The following is a 10,755-nucleotide window of genomic DNA, read 5'->3' as shown; positions in this document are numbered from 1 at the left end:
ATCTTTATTGGGAATTTACACTGGGATACAGGGCATGTGTCTGTCATTGACATTTAGGCAATTGCAGAAGGTAGGGTCCAGGTTCTGAAGACAACACAGAAAATTAAAATAGTGAGAAAACAGTAACCAAACAAGTAAAAGAGATGTATTAATGGGAAGCCAGACTTAAGGCAGGGGAGAATGGAACAGACTCCCAAAATAATGTGAAAATGCCATGACAAAGGCCCCTCAAAGAGGCTGAAAGGTGTGAATTCCAAGTCACTTTTCAACTTCCATTTCAGTTCAGACTACTTGGGACCTAACTATAGATGCCCATTTTCCTTGTGGCAAGACCCTCAAGGAAGACTCTACTCCTTGAAGTTAAAAGGTTTAACCAACCAATAAGGAATATTTGATACCCTATACTTAGGTACAAACAAATCAATCCCAGGTGTAGGACACGTTTATTAACATCCCGTGAATACCAATGTCAATTCACAATTCAGTCTAAACCCTTCATTTTGTAAATAAGAAGACTAAGGGCTAAACAGCAAAATAACATAGCCAATATCATGCCATTAATTACTGTCACTTGACTAAAATCTAAGTTTCTTTTCCTATGGTGGCAGTTTCCAAAATGGCTTCTTATAATCTCCATCTCCTGCTATTCATGCCCTTATATAATCACCTCTCCTTGAGTGTGGGCTGGACCTAATGACTAATGAGTAGAATATAGGGGGGAAATGATGCAATATCACTTCCGTGATTAGGTTACAAATCTGTGACTTTCTTGTTTCTTGCATTCTTTCTCTGCCTCTTCTTGTTTGCTCACTTTGATAAAGCCAGCTGCCATGTTGTGAACTGTCCTATAGAGATATCGACACGGCAAGAAACTGAGAGCTGTCTCTGGCCAACAATCAGGAGAAAACTGAGGCCCTCAGCCAACAGCCCATGAAAAACTAAATTCTGTCAACAAACAGGTGAGTGAACTTAGAATTCATCAAGCTTTAAAATGACTATAGTCCCAGTCATATGATCCTGTGGAAAACCTGAGCCAGAAGAACCAACTAAGCTTTGCCTATATTCCTAACTCCCAGAAATTGTAGGGTAATAAATATTGTATTAAACTGCTAAGTTTTGGGATACTTTGTTAGACAGTAATAAATAAATAATACACTCCCAGTGACTAGGCCAATGCTTTCTGCTCTGTAGCAGATGCCTACACAGTTATGTTATAACCATGCTTGGAGAATATCGTAGATTTGAAGAAGGGTGTTCTCTTCAACTGCTCCTCAATGAGGTGGGTGACTGAGGGAATTCACTGAAATTCAACATTGGACAGTAAAATAATCATAAAGACACAGAAACTCATAAATTTTGAATATAAAATAAGAAATGTTAGAGTGTTCGTTGGCTGGTGGCAGCCCTGGTATCAGTGCCACCAGGGGAGCAGGAACACTGGCAGAGAGAAGGGAAAGCATGGTGAATAAGATTGGTTTGGGGGAACCTGTGGAATAGAGAGGAAGGCTGGTCTTTTTTCTTTTTTTAGTTGTAGTTGGACCCAATACCTTTATTTTATTTATTTATTTTTATGTGGTGCTGAGGATCAAACCCAGCACCTTGCACATTCTAGGCGAGTGCCCCACCATTAGATGATGAACAAAGTAGTTGCATGAAAAGGGATCAAAACCTCTGAGCACAAGGGTGGGGAGTTGTTCTAGGAACCATCTGCAAGTGGCTGTGTGGCAGCCAATAGAGGCGGGAGATCCAGAGCTCATAAAGGAAGTAGCCAGCTGGACTCAGCAGTCACCTGTAGTAGAGTCCAGAATGTTCCTGGACCAACATGATTGAAACAGATACAGAGAGAATTGTCCCTAGGATGATCCAGGTTGGAGATACTGAAGGGAGAGAGCCCCCTTGGTTGCTGGTTTCCCATACAAGGAATATGGTGATCAGGTGTTATGATGCCTCCATCAGTTACCCTTCTTGTTTAGTATTGCTTTAGCTAGTTTGGGTCTTTTATTCTTCCATGTGAATTTTAGAAAGTTCTAATATATATATTTTCTTTCCTTGTGATTACTTTTTTCTTCATCTGTTTTTTATTTAGCTTTCTTTTTTTTTTTACTTTACATGAAGTGATAAACAAATTCATCAAAGTAGCAGGATACAAGATCAACATTAAAAAATCAATAACTTCCCTATATTCTAACAATGAATCTGCTGAGAAGGAAATCATGAAACCTATTCTGTTCACAATAACCTCAAGAAAAATACTTGGCAATTAATCAAATGAAGGAGGTGAAAGACCTGTATAATAAAAACTATAGAACACTGAAAAAAGAAATTGAAGAAGAGCTTAGAAGATGGGAAGATCTTTCTTGTGCTTGTATAGGCAAAATTAACATGGTCAAAATGGCCACATTCACACAGAGATTCAATGCAGTCCCATCAAAATATCACTAATATTCTTCACAGAAGTAGGTAAAGAAAGTTCTAAAATTCACATGGAAGAATAAAAGACTCAAATTAGCTAAAGCAATACTAAACAAGAAGGGTAATTGATGGAGGCATCATAACACTTGATCACAAATTATATTACTGAGCTATATAACGGAACAGCATGGTATAGGCAGAAAAAATAAACATGAAGGCCAATGGAATATAACAGAAGACACAGAGACAGTCTATATCTACACAGATACAGTCACCTGATCATTGACAAAGGTACTAGAAAGATGCAATGGAAAAAAGATAGCCTTTTTAACAAATTAGGAGCCGTCTCAGAAAACACTGTAAGTCCAAATTGAAGCAAAAGAGAGCTTTATTTACCTGGCCAGGACTGTCACCCACCCATAGAGACTGATGCTCTGTGGGAGAACAGCAATTTCCTGGCCTGTGTCTTGGGAATTTAAGGATGAAAACCACAACTCAGGGCCTTTTCTCAGCATCATGCAAGCAAGAAAGTTATAGAAGCTAAAAAAAGCAGTTAGCTTACAACTTAGTTAATCACACCTCAGGTCCAAGCAATTGTTAGATAACTTATCCTGAGTTTCAGCTGAGCGGAGGCAATAATCTATTTCGAAATCATGTAGACCCATAAATGAACTCAAACCCAGGATGTAGCTCATCACAACCATCATCATATCCTGAGTTGGGTACATTCTGTGGGGTACAAAGTACAGAAAAACAATTTTTTAAAAAAGAAGACAGCTTTCATTTCTGTTTCTCAGAAATGGGTCATGCAGTTCCCTCTTCACAGGAACAGTAACAGAAAAACTAAGACAAAGTCTAGAATGGCTAAGATGGAGTCCCTATGGCCAGACTTTTTGTTCATATAGTCACAGTGACTCCATTCCCACTATCCCAGTACTAGTAACTTATTTGATGCTTGCAGTTATCTCATTTACTCATCATTTTACTACTGATATTGATAAGCCTTATATCTACATGATCAAGCTAATACAATTGTTCACAACTATATTGATTTAATCTTGTCTATATCTCTATGTACCTGTCGGCCTATATTTATCTATAACTATACTGGCATAATGACTTATCACCTTTCACTGTTCCATATCTTTTTCCTGTGGCTTAAATCCTATGTCTCACAGTTACATGCTTTTATTACTATTAGGCTTACTCCTGATGAACTTATCTATTAACTTATGTTTTACTGTTGCTTATCTATGTTAGTTTACCTTTTTCCTATAATCTATAAGCTATGTCTATGGCTTATTAAGTATACTGATCAGTTCACACTACAACAGTGCTGGGGAAACTAGATATCCATAAGTACAAGAATGAAACTAGATCCCTATCTCCCACACTGTACAAAATCAAATCAAAGTGGATCAAAGATTTAGGAATTAAACCAGAAACGTTGAAACTACTAGAAGAAAACATAGGGTCAACACCCCAACATATTAATATAGGCACCAACTTTCTTAACAAGATCCTTAAAACTCAAGAAATAAAACCAAAAAAACAATAAGAATCAATAAGTGGGATTCCATCAAATTAAAAACCTTCTACAGAATGGGAGAAAATCTTTTCCAGCTACTACTCTAAGCAGGGATTAATATCCAGAATATAGAAAAAACTCAAAAACAAACAAACAAAAAAAAAACTAACCCAATCGATAAATGGACAAAAGAGACATTTCTCAAGAGAAAAAATAAAATTGGCCAACAAATATTTGAAAAACTGTCCAACATCCCTGGCAATCAGGAAAATGCAAATCAAAATTATGTTGAGATTCCATCTCACTCCAGTTAGAATGACAATCATCAAGAAACAAATAATAATAAATGCTGGTAAGGTTGTAGGGGAAAGGTTCATTGATATATTGTTGGTGAGCTGCAAATTAGTGCAACTGCTCTGGAAAGCAGCATGGAGATTTTTCAAAAGAAGAGAAATAGAACCACCATATGACCCAGCTATCCCACTCCTCAGTATTTATTCAAAAGAACCCAAATCAGCATACTATAATGATACAGGCACATCAGCATTTATAGCAGCACAATTCACAATAGCCAAGTTATGGAACCTGTCCAGATACCTGTCAACAGATGAATGGATAAAGAAAATGTGGTACATATACATAATGGAGTCTTTACTCATCCATAAAGAGGAATGAAATTATGGCATTTGCTGGTAAATGGATGGAACTGGAGAATGTAATGCTAAGTGAAATTAGCCAGACTCAGAAAGTCAAGGGTTGAATGATTTCTTTCATATGTGGAAGTAAGGGAATGAAAGGGGGTAGAGTTGAATCTCAGGATAGAGGGAAGACAGTGAAGTATAAGAAGGAGATTGAGGGGGAAGAAGGAGGGATGGGAAACTGGAGGAAATGCCGAATGAATCTGGCAAAATCATGCTATATACCTGTATAAGTATACCACAGTGAAATCTGCCTTTATGTACACCTATAAAACACCAATTAAAAGAAATAATAAATAAAAGAAGGAAAACCAGGGGAAAGATAGACAGGAAGGGAAATGGAGGGAGGAGGGGAGGAAAAGGGGTGGCATTGGGGACTGAAATGGAGCAAATTAAATTTCACACATGTGCAATTACGTCAAAACAAACCCCACTATTATGTATAACTATAATGCACTAATAAAGCCATTAAAAAATACTAGCCATGTTCACCTCCACTCAAATGAAAGCTGTACCTATTATTAGTCTTTGATTCCAGCACCAGGTGGTTTTACTGCTGACCTTGGCAAGGAACCAATATTAAAATGACTTTGGAACAACTATACCTCAGGTGTGAGACTAAAACAAACAGAAACAAACACTTGCTGTCTCTAAAGTGACTGTAGATTTGTGTGATCTGGAAGCACAGATTCCAATTATCTACAGCTGCCCCTTAAACATTTCATCAGTAAATGCACAGCAACAATCTTGTTCCTGGTAATGTTTGCAGGGAAAACAAACACTCTTGATTGATTTTTTCCCCTCCAATAGAATGAGCTATCCATGTTCCTTGTCAATGTGAGCAGTTGTGTGTGTCTGTGCATGCGCACTCGAGTGCACATGGGCACAAATGGAGAAAGTGCTTATCTTTCTCTCTTGGGCAATATAGAGAGTTATGTAAAACTAAGATTCACACTCAGTTTGCAAAGACTTTGAGGGCTAGTCATACCACAGTATAAACTAAGGGAATTAAAATCTCTCAGGGGGAATCATTATATCATGGTTTATGTATCCATTTACTCATTCATTCACTTGCTTATTCAGCAAACACTTATTATGCTAGACAGTGCTCTACCACTGAGCCACAACCCCAACCCCCTGGATATTTCTAATACTGTAGCTATGAATAATCCTGTGTATGTCTTTCAGTGGGTGTATTAGTGGGTGTATTATGCAATTCTGTGGGTGATATATCAAGGATTGAAAATTTAGGATAGGCAAATAACAAACTTGTGTAAAATCTTCTGTCAAATACCTCACATTATGTCCATCTCAGAATACACCCAGTGACTACAAGAGACGTGAGGAAGAAAGAAGACGAGGAACAATGATGATAATGAAATCTGCCTGGGATGAACTCTCAAGTAATAGCAACATCTACCAGGGAAGGAAGCCATTCCTTGAGTAGAGTTTTACCAATTTGTGGTTTTATCAATTTGTATTTTCCCCTGCAGTCCATGAGAGTTCTAGTGCTCTAAATCCTTGCCAACACTTGGTATACTCTGTTTATTTATGTGTTGTTGTTGTTTTAATTTTAGCCAATGCGATATTTATGCAGTATTCTAGTTATTTTAATGTAAAAGGAATGACTTCCCCAAAAATTTTGCATGAAATTGAACCAACCAATTAATGTGCTACATTTATACTTTTCATTTCTATATTTCCTGATATAATATCCATATGTATCTTTCTCCCTGTTTGAAAAGAAGTCATCTTGAGTGGCAAGCAGGGGTTTTGAAGTTCAGCAGAGTTTTCAAATACCAACTCAGCTCTGCCATTCATGCTGTCATACCAAAATGGAATAAAAATGCATTGTTTGCAAGATTGTAATAGGAGTTCTCAAGTGAGATGATATAGATCAACCACTCATCTCTAAGAGTTGCACAATCAATGTCATTCTTTTCCATTTGGAAATGGTAGAATATTCAATAACCATCTCACTGGACTTAGGACAAATGACCAATTGTCTCTGGAGCACCCTGCATCAAAGGACATATTTTCTTGTTTCCACCATAAGTGAGCTCCTGGCTTCTGCCTCTCCAACTAGTGTTATCCCAAACACTCCAATATTCAAATTCCACAAAATTAATGATGATGCTGAGTGCATTTGTATGTGGCCCAAAGTAAAGCCCAAATTGGAGAAAAGCTAGCAGATTGTTCCTCCAAATCTCTGATGATTCCCAGCCTCTGAGTAGCTTCTTGTTCTCTAAGACTTCACCCTCCACACTTTATCTGATTCACTGCCACTTGAAAACAACCAAACTCATTAAAAGGTTAACTCCACAACTATATTTGGCCTCCTGTAGAGTCTTCACAGGTATGATTAAAAATCATCATAGGTAATTATCCCATCCTCTAAAGAGCAAATCAAGATTGTTCAAGCTCACACCTCTGATAATTTCTCAGCAGAAATTTAGATACCAGGTTAAAAAAATGATCAATTTTGAGTTGTAAATGTCAAGGCAACCTGAAATTCTACTCAAGGAATGGCTTCCTTTCCTGGTAGATGTTGTTATTACCTGAGAGTTCATCCCGGGCAGATTTCATTAACATCATTGCTCCTCGTCTTCTTTCTTCCTCAGCTCTTTTCTGGTCACTAGGTGTATTTTGAGATGAACACAATGTGAGGTATTTGACAGAAGATTTGGGTTTTTTTCAGGCTTTGCCACTAATTAATAGTAAATCTAATTTATCATCCATTATAAGATGCACCTTTGTTTATTTTTTCTTTTCTGAATCAGTGCATTATAATTGTACATAACATTGTTACCTATTTGTACATGCACACAATTTAACAATATAGTTTGGTCAATTTTGTTCTTCAGTACTTCCCCCTTCCCTCTCCTCCTTCCTTCCTCTGATTCCTTTCCTCTGTTCTACTGATCTCCCTTTGATTTTCTATGAGATTCCCTACCAGTATCTTTTTTCCCTTTTTTCTCTCTAGCTTCCATATAGCGCCATTATTTATGTAACACTGAGAAAGAAAACGAACTTCCAATTAAATTGTGGACATAATGCATCCTAGTTACTTAGAAATTCTACTGTATCATTTAAAAGAATTTCTAGACTCATTTAAATGTAGATTTAATCACATTTCACTATTACATATATGTCAAAAGAGAAATATGAATGGAATCAATTGTTTCAATTCTTAGAGATTTTTCAAATGTATTATTCAGCTCTTTAGATTCATTTTTCAACATAGAATTCCCATGCCCATGTTTTGTTTTTACATCTGTGTCATACCACAAGGTATATATGATCTTGTCTTTTGTGTGCTTTAGAACTTTGGTGATATAGCATTTCTGAAGCTGATGTTCCACTATCTTTTGTGAGATTTTCTTCCAAGCTACTGACACCCATTCAGCAAGTGCTGATGTTGGCACTTTCTTGTTTGGCGAGGTGTAGGCAAAGCTTTAGCATAAATATGAATGACAAAATGTAGCCAAGTTTCATCTACCTGTGGAAATCTTTTCCTAAAGCCCATAAAGCCCTAGGTCATGCATTGAAAGAAATGTGAAATTGTCATCATCTCTTCAATGACTGATATCATTAACATCACATTTATATCCTGCTGATGTTTCTCTGGTATTTATATTCATGATATCTTAATATTTTAATACAAAATCATGAAATAATCCATGGAAGATGCTCTAAACTCCAGTTAAATATAACATGTGTAGTAATAACAGTGTATGGAAGTCAATTGAAATGACAACATGAATGCTAGGAACAAGCTGCTGCCCATTCAGGCAATAACTACGTGACAATGACCGCCTGGTGGCCAATGGTGGTAACACACCATTAACTATTAGAAACATCTAGATTTTAAAATAAGGAAGGGGAGAACATCCATAATTGGTAAAATGTACAGATTACAAATAAGGTAAAGAATGTGTTTAGATTAGATCAGTTAAGCCTCAGTTTGAATGTTTCTCCTTCTCCAAATAGCAGTTGCAAAGTGAAATGGAGGGAGAAATCTAGGGATTCTAGCCACACTTCACAAAATTTAGATAAAGCTATTCTGTGTGATTATGTTCCCTTCTGATGGTGTTAAGTGCCACCTCTGTAAAGCAGCAAAGTTTTAAGTCCAACTCAGTTTCTAACATAGTATAGGAAGGTTAATTTGAAGATATCTCATTTCAGAATTCCTTTCTTTGGTTCCCTTCCTTTATTACAAAAACACACCCAGAAAGCCCTTCTCTGGGGGTGGGGGTGGGTACCTCAATATTCACTAATTACATTCAAAATGACAAAACGATTCTCTTGCTAGGGTTATGAGCATTTTAATAGGGAATTCTGAAAGATACAATGAAGCCTTCAGGACCCTGAAGATTAATCATTCAGAAAAGATTATGTGTGGAGTGATATTTTGGTTGGGAGAGATTTCCCAGTACACCTCTTTCTGTCCCCTTAGGAGGCTGGCTCTGCTTCTGAACACACAGAGATTCCCTTAGTGAGATATCACACCAGGATTAGTCCCTGGAACTGGAGAAATGCTGAAGCACTTTTTATTTATGATTAAAAAGAACAAGAAATGCTTATTGGAAGGCCAAGAATATCACTGTCATGCCATATGTTCAAATTTCCCTGGCATTGGTTTCTTACCCTTAAAATAATATATTTAGAGTGACCTCCTGCTTTCCCATGATACAGTGAAAGAGAACTGGGAAAGAAAAGAGGGTGACTGAGTCCTGTCCCAAATCTGCTACCACTAACTTGTGTCATCTAGTAAAAACCCACTTAACTTCTCTGAACCTCAACTGCCAAAGGAGAAAGTTGCTGGAAATTAGGTTGAAATTCCATCCAGGTCTATATTCTGTTCGCAGTTTCCATTTGTAAGTGAACATATTATTTCTACTCTGGAAAACTTTTTTCAGAGATGTGTATTGAAAATTATTTCCCCTCGGAAAAAGAACTGAAAAGACAGGAAACAAATAAATGGAAATCTATTTTAGATTCTTTCGATGAATATTAAAGAAAAGGGAAACTTTAAAAGTATACTATACAGATAGATTTCAGAGCTAAAATAATACCAAGATATTATGCAACTTTATTTTGAAAGCATTTTAATGAATTTCCTTGGAAGGAAAAGAAATGACTACGTGGTTAATAGAGGAAGTTTATAGTGTGTTTAATCAGGAAAGTCCACTATGAAAAACTAAATCAAAATACCTGGGTGACAACATATACAGAGCAGTTCGTCTGGAATATGGGATTTCAGGGCAGACAGAGAAGTGATAACAAGCACTATGAACACAGCCACAGTCATAAATTAGGTGACAACTGTACAACATGCACATGAGAAGCAGTGCCAAGCTATTCAGTCCCCTGATAGCAATGGCTAGCAGTTGTGACCAAATCAACAATCATATTTCAAATAATGTGCCAAATTTTCTACCCGGTATCCTTGCAAGGTATTGATGGTTTTTTAAAGAAAATATTTTCAGTTGACTGAAGAATGTGTTAATGCTGGCTGATGGTGGTATAATGAAAGTAATATCAGCATAACGATTAGGTCAAGGAAGGGCAGAGTTCTTCACTGTTAGTCAGTTATATATGAGGGCATGATGTTGTGCTGTGACCCCCAAGCAGGAGAAAAAGATTGGAACATAAAATTAACTTATGATGGTTGCAGCCCTACAAGTAGAGGCCATGTTTTGATTATCTGTTTTCTCTCTTCACCCATAAATTCACCCTTTGAGCAATGGCCAACTCACATACAAGGCAATCTTCTTCTGATTAGTTTTCACCTTGTTCCCCCAAAGTCACATCAAAGAGGTACCAATTTAGATGATCAAGCCAGACCTAATGACCTAGCTGTGTCCTGTAAGACTCCACTCTGAATGAGCTACGTGCATTCAAAGAGCTATAAAAGCAATTCTTCAGTTTCGGTTTTCCATTAAAGTAGGGGTTTTTTTTCTCTCTTTTAAATAGCAGATTTGAAATCCACTAAAATTCTTTATAATGTAATTCCTGTTTTGCTGTGTCCCCAAAATGGTGACTCAGTCTGTAGCCCATTAGACACCAAGTGGGCTAAACCTTCAGACAGATCAGAAAATGGCCCCAAAGTTTGAA

Source organism: Ictidomys tridecemlineatus, chromosome X (assembly GCF_052094955.1).
Source record: "Ictidomys tridecemlineatus isolate mIctTri1 chromosome X, mIctTri1.hap1, whole genome shotgun sequence".
Taxonomy (NCBI): Eukaryota; Metazoa; Chordata; class Mammalia; order Rodentia; family Sciuridae; genus Ictidomys; species Ictidomys tridecemlineatus.
The sequence above is the reverse complement of the archived record's forward strand: the minus strand, read 5'-3'. Positions refer to the sequence as shown.